Raw genomic sequence first — 15,351 nt, 5'->3', positions numbered from 1 at the left:
CAGACAAATAAGATTAAGATCAATGCCAAGCATTATTCCTGTTTCTGACCTTATTTTTACTATCATCAAAACAACAAATAAAAAGTAGAGGATGTTGAAGATCGCTTCTTTGTCGAGCAGTTTTTCCTCCCCTTCTGCTAAAAACTTTAGTGTGCCTAGAACTAGTAACTGAGGAATATACTTTGGTACTGTATCATCTTGTCTATGAAACCCAACACAAGGATTTTGTGGGTTGTTGCAACCAGGAGAAATTCCTGGAGTTCTGAACTCCACTAAAAGGGATGGTAGATTAGCTCAGTGCAGAAGCATAGGGCTGTCATGTGACTTATTGGTATTCCTGTAGATCCAAGGACTGTTGTGGGTCCTGCAGATTATTCCATAGTAGGGAAGTCACACCATGTCAGTGGAACACTGAGAGACAGGTCCTTCTTACAGAGACTTCTTAGCCCAGAATCCTTTTCAGTTTTAAATGTACAATAGTGCCTCGAGTTAAACAAGGGTTATGTTTCCACACACCCTCGCATAACTCGAATTTCATGTAAGTGTAGGGATGGCTTTCTTTCCCAGTGGAACACATGTACTGCAGTTGAGGAAGCAGCAAGAGCACCTGGTGCTCCTTTTGAAAGGTAAGTCCTGGGGTTGGGTGGGACAGCTGGGGAGGGTTAAACCTGGCAGTGGGTTAGGGCCATGAGGTTAAGCCTGGGGTGAATTAGGGCTGGGAGGGGGTAGAGTGGAGCCAGGGTTGTGTGCGGGTGGTGAGGCAGAGCTGCATGGGGTCAGGGTGATGAGCAGGAGCTGTGTGGGGTTGAACCAGAGCGGCGTGTGGAGAGTTTGAATCAGAGCTGTGCATGGGGGGTTGAATTGGGGTAGGGGTGGTGATCCAGAGCCAGGCTGCGGGAGGGTTTGACTCAGGGCTGTGAGGATTGGAGGGGTGTTGAACCAGCGCCGTTCAGGATGAGGGGTGATTGAGCCAGTGCCTGGGGTAGTGGATTTTCAGTTGTGCTTAACTCACGTTAATGTGAGTTAAGTGCAACTTGAAATCATGCTTTTCAAGTGTTCACTGTACGTGTACTTGTCATGTAAGTTTTCCTATCATTCCTACTCTCCACTTTTGGGTTAAAAGCTAAGTTTATTTGATCATACTTCATGAAGTAGCTACAAAAGGAAGCTTTTTATAATTAATTGAAACTGAGATTAGAAAATGATATAGCATGTCAGAGATAGCCATTGGGTGTTATACTTGGGAGAGGGATAGCTCAGTGATTAGAGAATTGGTCTTATGAACTCACAGCTGTGAATTCAATCCTTGAGGGAGCCTTTCAAGGCTCTGGGGCAGGTTAAATTAAAAAAAAAATCTGTGAGAGATGGTTGAAGTCCAGACTGACGTGGAGTTATCAAGCTTTAAAATGTAAGATCAACCCTCTTTCAGGAATGTGCCATGTAATTTCTTAATTATTCATTTTAGATAAAGAAAGCACAGCACACGAAGGTTTATAGCTTCAGTCAGTCTCTCTCCTGTCTCTTACTAAATGTATGCAATCTTGTTTGTGTTCTTAAAAGATGTGGTAATGAAAGTATTGAGGACTTGATTCAGTCAGGTGTTGTGCACCGTTAGTTAGAATTGAACTTAACAGTCACTGACTATGGATAGCACCTGGCAGGAGAGGACCTTTAAGACTGACATAATGGTTTCAAACCATCCAAGTTCCAGTTCTTCATGACTACATCTAAACTACACAGATCTTTCAAAAGAAGCTCTTCTGGAAGATCTCTTCTGAAAGAGCTCCTTTTGAAAGTGTGCATCCACACACAAAAAACGTGGATCAAAAGAGTGATCTGCTCTTTAGAAAGAGAACATCCACACAGCCCCTTCTCTTTCAAAAGAATGGGCCTGGGATGGAAGATGAAGACTGTTCTTTCAAAAGAAGGTCCCCGCAGAGTGTCTACACACGTTTTCTTTCAAAAGAGCTTTCAAAAGGTGTTCTTCTTCTTAAATGGGGCAGAAAGAGTTATTTGAAAAGAGCACCACATTCTTCTGATTTACTTTCGAAAGAATGTTTTTGTGTGTAGATGCTCCGTGGACTCTTTTGAAAGAAATTGCTCGTGTGGATGCACTGCATCTCTCTCTTTCTCTTTTTCCTTTTTTTCCCCAGTGACATTTTATAAAGCATTTCCTTAAGTACAATACATACATGTAATTCTTTAGGACTAAGCTGACCTTGTAAATGCATAGTTGTACTTTAATGTTAAGAAAACAGTTTTTTCTGGTTACTTTGTGCTTAGTTCAAAGATGACTTTGTTCATTTCTTTTTTTTTTTTGAGAAAGATTCATTAAATTCCATTTACTCTTGAGTTATCAAAATACAAAATACAACTCCCCTCCAACCAAGATTTCAGATTTTTTTATAGTAAGGGAGCTTAAATACAAGTTTGTTTAAAACTTCTCGCTTGGTATTGAATCAGTTGCCAGTGAATACAAGAGCATTAAAACACAGCTGTAAAACTGGGTTTAACTATATATATAACAAAATATATGTAACATATATATATGTTAGGGAACAGTTGTCACCAGATGGTGCTGTTACACATAGTCTTACAAGGTTATTTTATCTTAGCATGCCAAGAGTATACAATCTTTGAAGAAATCTTGCACTATTAGTTTTGTGAGGCTGGTTCTTTGATCAGCCTTTAGGAGCATTGCTGCTTCATGCCTGGGGGTTATAATTTCTGAAAATAATTGAAATGATATGTGTCATGCATTCCTGCGTGTACAGATAGCTGGAGTATGCTACTCTTTGGAGCCTTCCTGTACAGCAGCACGTATGGCATTTGGAGCAGTGGGACATGCTCCCATGGGGATATGGCTGGAGCCATAAAACTAACCTTTGAACTGAAACACCTCTATGGATCAGATCTACAATTAATGGCAAGGATTCTTTATCCCATCTCCTTTACATGTTTCTGCCCAAATTTTAAGCCACCTGTGCTGTCTCTGCTCTGGACTAAGAATGTGCTGTTATGATTATAAAGTTTATTTATTAATACAAGAGTTTGCAACATCTAACTAGAAGATATTATGCAACTAGTCCTCTGATGGTGGCAAATGTCCATCAAAATTAATGGCACTGTATAGAGGCTGAGAGTCTCACCCTCAATAATAAAATTTATTTCCATGAGTATCTCCTTATGTAAACATTATCTTAGCAAAATGTAGTCTTCATTTTGTAGTCTGCCACTAGGGGTAAAACTCTCATTTTGCAATTTTCCTGGAAGGACATTGCCATTTTCTAATTTTATCAGTAAGTTCCTGCATGTTCTATTCATATTATTTTCTACTAGCCCCAAAGTGTTTGTTTAAACTATTTTACATTTTTCTTTCTTGAAAATAATTCTAAACAATGCAAGATGTTGAAGAGGATGATTCTCATCTTGAACTGAATAACTAAAAACTAGTTCAAATTAAATCTCTCATGTGTTTGAGTTGTACTTTTAATTTCACAACACTTATTTATTCTGAGCTGATATGAAGATTTCTGATAAAGTTCTAAAAACCCTAATCTATTCTCAGTAATTTCATAGTAATAGCCCATAATCAGTGTTTTCTATGTGTTTGTGAGTATACCTTTTATCATTTCATGCAGTGCAATATAAAGTATTATCAGGATTCTCCTTTACCCAATCTTTGCTGAAATTACTCAATAGCATTATTTTAATGCATCTTAAATACCAAGACCATGGTAAAAAACTTCTGGATCCTGGTTGGAGTCATTACTTATATAAATATTTCTTTCTTATGTAAATAGCCCATGTGTCAATCATGTTTCTTGTGAGTATATACCTGTCAACAGTGCTTTATTTGTAATTTAAAAAGAAACAAAACAAAAAGAGGAGTTGGTACTCAGCTGCTTCCCCTTCCACCCTCCACCTTTCCCGCCAATCTCATGGATGGGGTTGCCAACATACCAGTACTCAGTACCAGTAATTACGGGCACATAAAAAGCACTCCCTGTCATGACTAAGACCTCTATTAGTAACTTAACCAGATCAATAAGGAGTCTTGTAGCATCTTACAGAGTAATAAATGTATTTGGGCATTAGCTTTCTTTGGCTGTAATTCACCTCCTCAAATGTATTCAGCTTCATTTATCTGACAAAGTGGGTTCTAGCCCATGAAAGCTTATGCTCGAATACATTTGTTAGTCTTTTAGGTGCCACGGGACTCCTAGTTTTTGCTAAAACAGACTCACACAGCTACTGCTCTGAAACTTAACCAGAACACAAATCCTAATGGACAGGATCCAAGAGAAATACATTGCAATGTAACTAGTTAGCAACCGCTGTAACTCTATCACCTCTCTTTGTATAACCCATGACCTCTGTACATTGAATAACTACACAATTTAATTTCTCTCTTTCAATTTCTCTCTCTCTCTTTTAATATCGGAGAGTAGTCCATAAAAGTGCAGTATTCCAGTAGTAACCAAGATCTAGGATTTTAATCCATCAGTTTGTGGTACCAAACAGCACTGATGTATTTTTAAATGGACACCTTTTATCATACTTTTCTCAATTAAATACAGTCCTCCAGGATTAAATTTTCTTTTATTTATCTTTCAAAAATAAAACACATTCCAGGAATTAAGCAATATTTAAAAGAGTTTTCAGCTGGTAGTGTTCATATTTTTATTGTCATGAACAAAGTAATTACCTATCTTCCAAATATTATTCTCTGGTGATCCATTGCTCCACATAACTTACTGATTAAAAACTTCATTAAAATACAAGTTTTTCTATTTGTAACTTTTAAGAAGATGGTGAACAGCTCAAGTAGAGTGTATACATAGAGGCCATGTCTTCATGAGCCCCAAACTTCGAAATGGCCATGCAAATAGCCATTTTGAAGTTTATTAATGAAGCGCTGAAATGCATATTCAGCGCTTCATTAGCATGCGGGGTGCCGCGGCACTTCAAAATTGACACGCCTCGCCGCCGCGCATCTCGTCCAGACGGGGCTCCTTTTCGAAAGGACCCCGGCTACTTCGAAGCTCCCATAGGGGACTTCAAAGTAGCCAGGGTCCTTTCAAAAAGGAGCCCCGTCTGGACGAGACACGCAGCAGTGAGGCGCGTCAATTTCGAAGTGCCGCAGCACCCCGCATGCTAATGAAGTGTTGAATATGCATTTCAGCACTTCATTAGTAAATTTCGAAATGGCCATTTGTGTGGCCATTTCGAATTTTGGGGCTCATGTAGATGTAGCTAGAAATAACATTCTATTTTTATTTACTAACTTGGATCCTAAAGGAGCCCCAAGAGTTCATATAATCACTTAATTTGTCACTTCAGTCATTTCTAAGGTGATATGGCAGCAGTCTAACAACACAGACAACTCCTTTCCCTGAGCTACTTCCTACCTGACTCACTGTTGTCATCCACCTCACATTTCCTCCAGACTGGGGGCTTCTCCAGCCATTCCCCACTGCTTGGTGCCCATTGTTTGGGCCATCTGTAGCTCTTCTTCAGGAACTCCTACAGCACCGCCTTTCCTGGTGACAGTCAGCCATGACTGAGCTGCTGTACAGGCTTTTGTAGCTGGCCTCCACCTGGAGGATGCCCAGTAGGGCTGTCAAGGTGCAGATTTTCAGCCACATAACCAGAGTTAACCTCTGCAGAACCAGGACGGGGCAGACACATGCCACCACAGGTATAAAGCTTGAGATATCTAGGGCTTGATTTTCAGACGTTTAAAGCACCCTGAGTTCCAAGTCAATGGAAGCTGAAGGTAAGCACTGTCACTGACTAATCACGCTATATGAATTGTCTCCAGCGTACTTTTTGCCTTAATGTTTGAGGGGAAGGGAAAGGGGGAAAATATACCTTTCCCTCCCTCTACAAAATCCATTATATTTTATGGAAAAAATCTCAACTCTTCATTAGAGAGATACTGCCTTCTCTCACCAAATGCATGAAATCTAAAAATAAATCAGATTGCATATTTACCTTGTATTGAAGCAAAATTTCTTCAAGGTAAAGCCTTAATGTTTCTCCTAAACTATAATCTACACTCTAAAAAATCATTACAAAACCTAAAAATTAAAATAATTAAAAATGACAATTATAAATGTTCTAGTATTTTCAAAGTGTTACATAAAGTATTGTTGCTTCATTCTTCGAAAAGGTCTAACTTTTAATTTTGCAGCACATGCCATACAACACTTGATAGTTCAGAAATATAATACAACTTCTTGTTCATTTTTATTTTATTTTAAGAGACGTGCATCAAGCAGAAAAAAAGCTACACAATTCATTACTTGACAATCATGTAATGAACTTGGCTAATTTAAAAGAGATTTATTTTCTATTATTATAGAAACCAGCCACAGGGTCTTAGTAATCATATTGTCAGAGTTGTGATATATTTGAGTTCTCATATTCCATGTCTTGTGTGAAAAGGCTCATTTCAATAAATAAGTCATTTTTCGAGCAGTCTTTGTTGTGTGGCATGTGGGTAGGAACTGGGCAAGTGTGAACATCTTAGAGAATGAAAAATAAAATATGACAATGATGATAAGACACCCTCTTTGCCAATGTAAGTCCAGAGCTGAATTTGTTCTGTATAGTTTTATTGAATTAATGCCATTTGCTACACTCCTACAGCAGAGCAGAATTGACAGCACTGAAGATAATCTGAACATCCTACACACAGCAGCTGTCCATTCACCCACCACCTCTTTCCTTCCCAAACTGAGCTCTTTAGTACTTCATTATTTCAAATGAAACATCTAAAATAGAAAAAAAAAGTATACTAAGAGAACAAAGTGAAGAACAATCTACAGAATTGAATCTTACCCATGAAAGTTCATTACCTAATAAATAAATTTGGTAGTCTTTAAGATGCTACAGGACTGCTTAATTTTTTAACTGAATAGTTACAACGTAAACAGAAAGGCCGGGTTTTTTATAGAAAGGTTGAATCAGTGGTGATTAGGAGAAGGACACAAAAACCTCCTTATTCCATTTATCATCACAGCCTTTATGCCCACAGAATCTGCTATCTGTGCCCACAGGTGCATGTGCCAACATAAGGGCACTTGGACATAGCCAAACCCTCCCATTGTGCACTCAAATGAATCCTGGATTCATCCCTACTCAACAGGAAGCTGTTTTCTCCTCCCAACATTCATTGTTGTCATGTGCATGGCAGCACCTCCATGGCATAGTCTTGCTTAAAGAGCATGATCAAGCTCTTACTTTACAGAACTTTCTTCAGCACTTTTTAAAGCACATATAATCATCAGGTTATTTCATGAATAGCTACACTGAAGACTATTCACATTTCATTATCCCAACAGAGCAGAAAGGCAATACTAGGGTGAATAGCAAAGTATTATATATATAACCCTGTTGAACTTACTTCTTCATCAGATGAATTTGGCCAGTGTTTTAAAATTACCTTTACTAAGCCTGCTCATCACTATTGTTTGACCTGATCAATCTTATTTCTTGTGCAGCTGGCTGCATATTTGGTTCACTTTATCATTTTCCTTCCTTTATGATCATAAGCTCCTCAGACATAAGGACGGTATGGTAACAAATTTTGTTTTAATACTCACTATGAAATTTTACTCATGTGTCATTTAATTGTTTTATATATCAAAAAGGCCGTGTCTAGACGTGCCCCAAACTTCGAAATGGCCATTTGCATGGCCATTTTGAAGTTTGGGGCACGTGTAGATGTAGCCAAAGTGTGTTTGGCTGAAAGTTTTCAAGGTTGCTCTGCAAGAAAGTCTGACTCACTTCTCAAAACAAAAAAGCCATCCAGTAGCACTTTAAAGATTAACAAAATAATTTATTAGGTGGTGAGCTTTCATGGGATAGATCCACTTCTTCAGACCATAGCCATACCAGAACAGACTCAATATTTAAGGCACAGAGAACCAACAATGGTTATCAAGGTTGACAAATCAGAAAAATGTAATCAAGGTGGGCAAATCAGAAGAGCAGAGGGGTGGTGGTGGAGGGGAAGTCAAGAGTCAGATCAAACATACTATGTAAAAGAGTCCATATAAAGACCCAGGTAATGGGTGTCCTGGTTCAAACCACATGCTAATGTGTTGAATTTGAATATAAAAGAAAGCTCAGCACTCTCTCTTTGCAGTTGATTGTTAAAGTTCCTTTTCAGTAAAATAAACACTTTCAGGTCAATAACAGAATGGCCCACTAAATTAAAGGGCTGGCTGACAGGCTTGTGAGTTAAGAGCTTTATGATGTCTGTTTTGTTTCCATTCATTCTTTTTCAAAGCATGTTTATCATTTGATCTATATACAAATTATATGGACATTGTTGGCACATGATGGCATATATGATGTTAGCAGAGGAACATGAGAATGTGCCCATGACTCTGTGAATAACCTGGTTAGGTCCAGTGATGATATCTCCAGAATAGATACGTGGACAAAGCTGGCAACGGGGCTTGTTGCAAAGAAAAGTTCCAGGATTGGTATTATTGTGATATAGTCTGTGGTTGCTGGTGAGAATCCTCATAAGGTTGGGAGGTTGTCTGTAGGACAGAACAAGCCTGTCACCTAGGGCTTTCTGGAGAGTGGCATCCTGATTAAGGATGGGTTGTAGGTCTTTAATAATGTGTTGCATTGTTTTGACATAGGGGCTGCAGGTAATGACCAGTGGTGTTCTGTTGTTGGTTTTTATGACTCACGTCTATCATCCTTACATAGAAAAATCCTCTACGCTGTAATAAGGAAATTATATCCTTTCTTTTATACAGTTAAAAATTCTAGCAAGAGAATATCTATAAAATTGCTGGGTATTAGAAGGGCTAATTATTACAGATGCCTATTGGTTACATGCCTAATAATTCCTTAAGGTTTTTCTATAATTGTGCCTATGTTTCATAATTAAAAATAGACACTGTTTCTGGGTTTTTGTGTTCATTAATGCACCTTATTTAAAATGGGACATTTTTTTGGCCATTTGAAAGCTAGGCTTGCTAATAATTGGGCAGAACCTACAGATCTATAGATCAAATAGAACTCCAGCTCCCATGAAGTTAAGAGGATTGTAAGAATATTTATGTACAGAAGGGTATAAGCCTCCCACAACAATTCAGTAACTCAGTAAGTCAGATTCAGAGAATCTTAATTGAAGATCCTGAGTAAACACGTGTTCCATGAGTGAACAGAGAAAGAAACCACTAGGGCTGGGTCTACACGTGCCCCTTCCTTTCGAAAGGGGCATGTTAATGAGCAGGTTTGAAAGATGCTAATGAGGCACTGCAATGAATATGCAGCGTCTCATTAGCATAATGGAGACCGTGGAGATTCGAAAGAGTGGCTTTTCGAATCACACGCTGCCTGTGGAGACGGGACCTTCCGAAAGGACCCCCCCAATTTTCAAATAGGAAGAAGGGCTTTTGAAAACTGGAGGGAGTCCTTTCAGAAGGTCCCGTCTCCACAGGCGGTACGCGATTCGAAAATCCGCACTTTCGAATCTCTGCAGCCGCCACTATGCTAATGAGGCGCTGCATATTCATTGCGGCACCTCATTAGCATCTTTCAAACCTGCTCATTAACATGCCCCTTTCAAAAGGAAGGGGCACGTGTAGACACAACCTAGGAGACATTGTTTGACATATTAAGGAGCAAAAAATTTGAAATGTTATAAAAGCTCTTATAATGATAGGGGATAAAGAAGATATGATGCAATGGCTGTGTCTAAACTACAAAAGTAACTTGGAAGTTGCTTACTTTGAAGTACAACTTTGACGTAACTAACTTTGAAGTTGAGCATCTACGCACACCCTACTTTAAAATTAAAATTCAAAGTAGGGCACTACTCCATTCCCATGAATGGAGTAAGGACCTCAATGTTAACGTCGAAGTAAGGGAAAATGTGTGTAAACTCTCTGATGGTTACTTCAATGTAGTGCCTAACTTTGAAGTTAACGTCAAAGTTAGTTCCTAGTGTAGACGTATTTAATGAGGAGTAAACTTAATACATTAGGGCCTTTAACATGGTTTTGCAAGCAAAGACATGCAACTGTCATTCATTGGTTTAGAAGCCAGTTAATATCTTAAGTTCTCAACATCGGGCCAGCTGAATCAGGTGGGAGGATTCAGAGGCTGTATGTAAAAAGAGACTCATCACATGAGTTGTTGCTTACACTTGATCAGCTTAGTATACAAAGTACCCATCTTGGCTGAATTTCTTTCCCTAGCCCAATGTCAATTATCAGCTGAATAACCTAGGAATAAAGCCAAGGTCTCCAACTTTTTCAAGCTTACCTCACTGTCATGCCACAGAAGATATATTCAGCACAACAGCCTGAGCTATACAATCACTCCTACATAGACAATACAGTATGGTAAGGTGGAAGGCAGCCATCTGTGGGGAAGGAACAAGTTCTGAGCTATCTAGAAAAACTAGATGTACACAAATCTATGGGTCTGGATTTAATGCACCCGAGGGAACTGAGGGAATTGGCAGAAGTCATTGCTGAACCTTTGACCGTTATCTTTGAAGACTCTTGGAGATCAGAGGAGATACTGGATGACTGGAAAAAGGCAAATGTAGTGCCCATCTTTAAAAAAGGAAAGAAGGACAATCAAGGGAACTATAGACTGGTCAGCTTTACCTCAATCCATGGGAAAATAATGGAGGGAATCCTCAAGGAATCCATTTTGGAGCACTCGGAAGAGGGGAAAGTGATCAAAAGTAGCCAACATGGATTCACCAGGGGCAAGCCCTGCCTCATCAATCTGATTAGCTTATATGATGAGGTAACAGGCTCTGTGGACAAGGGGAAGTCAGTGGATGTGATACACCTTGACTTCAGCAAAGCTTTTGATACTGTCTCCCACAACATTCTTGTCCATAAGTTAAGGACATATGGATTGGATCCTTGGACTATAACATGGGTAGAAAGCTGGCTTGACGGTCGGGCCCAACAAGTAGTGGTCAATGGCTCAATATCTGGATAGCAGTCATTTCAAGCGGAGTGCCGCAAGGCTTGGTTTTTGGGCCGGTATTATTCAACATCTTTATTAATGACCTGGATGAGGTACTGGATTGCACCCTCAGCAAGTTTGCGGATGACACAAAACTAGGGGGATAGGTAGATATGTTGGAGGGTAGAGAGAGACTCCAGAGTGACCTGGATAAATTGGAGGACTGGGCCAAAAGAAATCTGATGCAGTTCAACAAGGGAAAGTGTAGAGTCCTGCACCTGGGAGCCGGGGGGGGCGGGGGCAGAATCTCAAGCATCGTTATAGGCTGGGGACCGACTGGCTCAGCAGCAGTATGATGGAAAGGGACCTAGGGCTTATGGTGGATGAAAGGCTGGATGAGTGAAAAGTGTGCTGTTGTAGCCAAGAAGGCTAATGGCATACTCGGGTACATTACGAGAAGCATTTCGAGCAGATCTAGAGAAGTAGTTATTCCCCTCTATTCGACACTGGTGAGGCCACATCTGGAATATTGTGTCCAGTTTTGGGCCTCCCAGTATAAAAAGGATGTGGATTTGCTGGAGCAGGTTCAGCAGAGGTCAACAAAAATGACTTAGGGGCTGGAGCACAAGACCTATGAGGATAAGCTGAGGGATTTGGGCTTGTTTAGTTTACAGAAGAGAAGACTTAGGCGTGATTTAATAGCAGCCTTCAACTTACTGAAGGGGAGATCTAAAGGGGAGGGTGAGAAACTGTTCTCGGTGGTGTCAGATGGCAGAATATGAAGTAATGGTCTGAAGTTGAAGAGGGAGTGGTATAGGTTAGATATTAGGAAAAACTACTTCACCAGGAGAGTGGGGAAGCATTGGAATGCATAGCCTAGAGAAGTGGTGGATTCTTCATCTCTCAAAGTTTTCAAAACCCAGATTGACAAGGTGCTGGCTGGGATGACTTAGTGGGGGTTGGTCCTGCTTGAAGCAGGGAACTGGACTAAATGACCTCCTGAGGTCCCTTCCAGCCCTATGATTCTGTGATTCTGTCATTAACAGGATATATACTAAACATATGTATTTATTTTACTTAGAGAGAATGAAGTAGTATGTTGATTTAGAATTTAAAATCGTTGATGATTAAATATTACAACAATATATATTTGTGAACTTGTGATGTCTTGAGAGGCTGTATTTTTTCTTGCGAAGCATGACTATGGACTTCAATTATGTATTACTTATGTAATGCACAGGTGCTCATGGGCTCTGTAAAACAGATAAGATCCAGTCCTTGCTCTAGGAATGTTATAATACAAATAAAGGCATCTGTCTGCATATGGTTGATCTCCAAAATAAGGTTTAAAAAAATAAAATAGTGTAGCCAATCTTTCCTTTGGCTGTTGTGGGCTTTGGATCAGGCTTATTGTGCATAGTAAAGTAATGACTGCAGTAAATGTTTTCAAGGTTAGGCCTTACAATAGGAACACAGGAGGAGATTACGGACGGGGGTGGGGGGGCAGGATGCAAAGATATATGTAGACCAGCCTGTGAATTGTTTACATTCATTAGTGAATAGTTACATACATGTGTAGGCCACAATGAAGGTAATGGGAATTAGGAGAATACTGGTTACTCATGCAAATGGCGGGGATGGGGTGTGGGAAAGGAGTCATCAAAAGGATTATGTAATCATTTAGAAGATTAATGCACACAATTTGAGGATTAGGAGAAAAAATTCTTGTGTTTTATTATATAATATAGTATCCACATTCAGTACATAAAAATGAATGCATCTAGACCTACCAAGGGTAAAATAGTTTTCTTCTAATTATGTATTAATTATACAGCAACAGCTAAAAAGGTTTGTTATTGTTTGTTGAGGTATTGTTTTTGTTTTGACTTAAGTCCTTTTCAAATGGTGAAACATGCATAGCTCCAAGTCATTTCTGTTCTGAGGCATGCTTTTAATTGTAAAATTTTATATATATAGATTGCTATTAGCCTAATTAAACAAAAAGAACATGAAAACTTATGCAAATTCAGAAAATCTTTGTACCCCCCCAAAAATGTAACAAACTGATAGTAATTTAAAAAGCAACTATGTAAGGATTGGAATGATGTGAACAAATGAAAAGACAATCTGTGTCTGTGTGTGTGTGTGTTTGACCGATTAGATATATGGGTGAGAGACTGGCTGACTGATGGACTAAAGAAGGTATGTTAAGTACCACAGCTAGTAACAGTAGCACCAGAAAGAAAACAATTTCTACTCAGCTAAGCCTACTAAATCCAAAGAACTTTAGTCATAGATGCAGCCACTGCAGCACAGAAGCATCTTGAGTTCCCTATCTTGTTAAAGTAGTAAGTTATTTGTGACCAATAGTTCAGAGCAGTGTTCCCTGTGCAACCATTTGAAAGAAATTCAGATGTCACCCAGCTGATCAGCAGAGAACTCACAGCTACTTTTTTTCTACTTGCGGTGTACACTCATACATGCTTTGGTGCACATAGAAACATTATTCTGAACTCCCATTGGCATAGGAGGTGTCTACTCTTCAAAAGCTGCAAAAGTGCAAATGTGCCATGGTAGCATTTTAAGTATAAAGAAGTCATGTAGACACCAGGACTATTGGCCAGTGAGGACTGGAAATCACAGCATTAGTTTGCTTGGGTATGATAGAGTGCTAGACAACAATTGAGCTTGCACCCTGGTCACTGTAGCTATAATTAACAGACCTTGTAAAGGAGAGCTGTGCCTAAAAGGTGGTGAAGCAGAATCTGAAGGCTTATTAGGCAGAGGATGCAAAAAAAAGGCACAGGAAGAAGGAAAGGGGGAGCAGACAGGAAAGTGAAAGAGATATTGCTCTTCCCTGCTTGCCCCAGGGCCCCCTAAGACTACAGAAGTAGGACTACGCAGCATACAATGGTGCTAGGAACTAACATGGTAAATAAACCACATCAGGGTTTTTTTTGTTTGTTTGTTTTTGTTTTTTCCATTACACAAGTCTCTGAGCTGTTTGTGGACTTGAACAGAGGTAGGAACAAATGGGCCCAGCCATGTAGGGATAAAGGAAAGGAAGAGATGGGAATGACTACCACCTAGAGGGTATCAAGTTAAAAAACAGCATGGAAAGGATTTCCTTCTTTACCATGACATTAGGATTTATAATTCACATAGCACTAGGCCTGGGACACTGGAAAATGGGAGCATGAAATTAAGAGGTTAACTTAACCTATACCTCTTGCAAACATGGATCTACAGGGAGCAGCTCCTGTAGGGTGCATCACAGAGGCAGAGACTGCACCTGTAACTGTGATTGCCACCCAGAGCTGTGCTGGTGGGACACACAGAGCATGATGGTTGGACCAGGCACGTGCCATGCTGGGATGGCCAACTACAAGTCTGGTGAAATTGCACAATCTGAGCCAGATGATGTAACTCATCTGAGCCTGGAAGGACAGCAAGACCAGTGAAACAGCTGGCTGCATGCGGTCAGGGCTGGAGGAGAAGCAGCCTGAACATTGCACTCTCCAGCAAAGGAGGAACAGCCATTTTGTCACATGCTATGAAAGAACCTGAGAAAAACTTGTAATTCCCATATTCACAAGTGCAAGACCAAGCACTGAGATTCTGCTGTACATCTAAGAGCTGACAGACAGATGAGCCCAGTCGGTCTCCATTCTACTGATAGCCAGGAGTCCCTGGGGCTTCCAGGAACAGCAGCTAGTGGAAAAGGAGAGCTGTCAGCCTCCCATAGAAAGATGACACCTGACAGAAAAGACCCATGGGGAGATTTGGACATATCGTTTCTCACTACATTTATTTAGTTTGCAGGATTTTAGTTATTGTGGGATTGGTTGGGGCCTCATTTATTTATGGAGTTATGGTTCCTTTGCCTGTTGCCTTCCTCTTCTTTTAATTTACTCCTTTTCTGTGAATAAAATATTGTTCATGTTGGTTATTATTGTCTTTATGAACTGGAAACTCATAGAAGACATAGACCTTTTTTTCATACCCAGGCACAGAGAGAAATAAGGTCCCATGTTTCTCTAAGGTCTGGAGGGGAAAAGAATTAAGGGATTCTAACACAGGAGGAATTGGGACTACAAACATATGTTACTTGAAAATGTCCAATCCATAATGTTCAAGTCACAGTGACTGCTTCTGCATCATGGCTAAGAACAAATAAAATATAGAACTGAAAAGTAAAAATCATTTGACATTTTCAAAACTAAGGCACCAAACAATAACGTGCTTTGTGTGAGGTCAATCAGATAGCTGCCCATAGGCAAATATGTATATTGTTGAAAAGCAAGTGCATTTAAAAAAAAAAACATATTGTAGTCTGTGTTATTCTGATTCAAAAAGAATTTAATTTTTGTATGCTCCATCACAACTGAT

The 15,351-nt window shown here is 39.7% G+C and overlaps 1 protein-coding gene across 1 annotated transcript in view; it reads right to left on the bottom strand.

The window, feature by feature from the left end:
• CSMD1 (CUB and Sushi multiple domains 1) overlaps nt 1-15,351 on the bottom strand; it is a 1,701,396-nt gene that overhangs the window by 1,492,859 nt on the left and 193,186 nt on the right. The gene's annotated exons all lie outside the window — the stretch shown is intronic.

Source organism: Carettochelys insculpta, chromosome 3 (genome assembly GCF_033958435.1).
Source record: "Carettochelys insculpta isolate YL-2023 chromosome 3, ASM3395843v1, whole genome shotgun sequence".
In the NCBI taxonomy this organism is placed as follows: Eukaryota; Metazoa; Chordata; order Testudines; family Carettochelyidae; genus Carettochelys; species Carettochelys insculpta.
The sequence above is the reverse complement of the archived record's forward strand: the minus strand, read 5'-3'. Positions and strand labels throughout refer to the sequence as shown.